The sequence below is a fragment of the Vidua macroura genome, chromosome Z, assembly GCF_024509145.1.
Source record: "Vidua macroura isolate BioBank_ID:100142 chromosome Z, ASM2450914v1, whole genome shotgun sequence".
In the NCBI taxonomy this organism is placed as follows: domain Eukaryota; kingdom Metazoa; phylum Chordata; class Aves; order Passeriformes; family Viduidae; genus Vidua; species Vidua macroura.
In genome coordinates, this window is record NC_071611.1 from 37331755 (window position 1) to 37333775 (window position 2021).

The 2021-nt window shown below is 35.7% G+C and overlaps 1 long non-coding RNA gene across 1 annotated transcript in view; it reads left to right on the plus strand.

The window, feature by feature from the left end:
* LOC128821435 (uncharacterized) overlaps positions 1–1094 on the plus strand; it is a 6264-nt gene extending 5170 nt beyond the window's left edge. Inside the window, exon 3 of the long non-coding RNA XR_008441117.1 lies at positions 1011–1094. This is a non-coding gene — a long non-coding RNA (uncharacterized LOC128821435). The remainder of the gene's footprint in view (positions 1–1010) is intronic.
* Positions 1095–2021: the final 927 nt, after the last annotated feature.

The window sequence follows — 2021 nt, forward strand, 5'->3', positions numbered from 1 at the left end:
TCTTCTTCATAAGAATATGCTTTATATTTTGTGCCTGTCATAGAAATATCTGTAATTATATGCACTGCTTTTTAAAAACATTATGAAGGGATAAATTCTGCAATTATTAGGGTGTGAACGTCAATAAACTTTAATACATTCCCTAGAATTCTCCTCTATTTTAAAGACAATAGATTTTTGTGCCCAATTAAATTTTCTAATTGAATTTATGAGAGGGGAAATGGTAAATCAAAGGAAAATTGCCAGTCACCATGACAAGATTTTTACTGGATATCTTTCTAGCATGCAGTCTTTACTGCTGGGAAATAGCTGGGAAGATTTCCCTCAGTGGTTTGGTGCAGCAGATAGGTCTGACGAGTTGGGTGAATTTGAGTTAACTGTCAAGCAAGCATTAAACAGTGTAGGTAGACTTTGGGCTAGATGCCATTTTCTTGAAAGCACTGAATAAACTCGGATGTGAAGCTGCAGAAGAGCTGGCCAAGATTGCTGCCAATCGCTGCAGTTTAAGAGCAGGGTGCTGTGTAATTCCATCTGGAAAAAGGGGTGTTTAGGAGTCTGGGGAACCACAGACCAGTGGGTCCTGTTTCTATACCTGATTAAACGCTAAATGCGCAATAAAGACTGTGATGAGTGTGTGCATGAATGACCTGTTGGGAGGGAATCAGCATGGCTTCTGCTAAATCAGTCTTGTCTCACTGGCCTGCTGGAGCTCTCTGAGGGCAACTATAAAGTACAAAGATAAAAGAGAGCCAGAGATGCACTTTATTTTCTGCCATAGATTATTAAAGAAGTCAAGTTGCCAGAAGGTTGGATAAGAGCGTTTTCCAGGGGCTGAAGGTTGGTTAAAGACAAGAAAGCAAATAGTATTATAAACTTAAATTCTGCTTAGATTCTTCAGCCTTTATTTTTTCATGTATTTTGTAATTTATGGACAATCAGTTCATTGTGTATATAGAGATTTAATAAAATTTACTATGGACTTGGTTTCTAATTGTTCTTCTGCCTTATAGATCTGTTCCCTTTGAAAATGTCTTGAAAATACTTGCTGATTTCAAAGGATGCCTGTGATCGGTATCAGCCTGCAAACAACTTGGTCACAAATGTTCTTAGAAGTATTTATTTGTGAGTAGCTTGGTAAAACTGTTATAAGATATGAATGCTCCAACATTTAATACAAGTGTTCAGCCCTTCAATGCATAGTTAAAGAGTAGTTGTATAAAAAACTTTTTTAATATAATATTCTGGGTGAATTTTGAGTGTAAAGTTATGTTATTGCTTTTCCAGTAAGTCTTCTATACTGCAAAGTATGGGGGATGAGCATGCAAATTAATATTTTTATGAAGCTCAGCTAAGTTTTCCCAGGGTTTTCAATAACTGCATCATTCAATTTCAGTGTAATTCTGATGCACATAAGGGTAGCAGAGAACAAATAAAATATTCTATATTATCTTGTTCCAGTACTGGGCAAATTTTCCACAAAAATGGATACATAATTTATATTTAAATATTGTTAATTGTGATTTGTGCATGAACTTTTTCTATACAAACTCACATGGAGCTTGTCATCAGGACCAATAAGATCTTTTTCTATATCCCCACGATAAAACTAATTTATGTAAAAATTTTCAAGGAAAATATATTGAGGCAGTGTTGTAGCAATTAGAATCTTGCATGTCATACACAAACTTGAACTTACCAGCTGACATAGTTTCAAGCCACCACAACTGTTTTCTCCCACTTGGTAATATTAAAATAATAAGACAATAATATGTGCTTGTGTCTGTCAGAAGCTGGAAGCAGTCAGCTGCATTTTCTGCTCTGTACCAGTGCCTAGCCAAGGTTTTTAAAAGGGTTGGGGTTATTGGCCTTTCATCTTATTTTGGTTTCTGATGCAGCAGCTCGCTCTAATGATCAGGTTTTGTCTGAGAGAAACAGCAGAATTTTGGGGGGAAATCCTCTTCATTGATAAAAATATCATATATATAGCAAAAAATGTAAAGTTTTGGGGTTTTTTGTGTCTT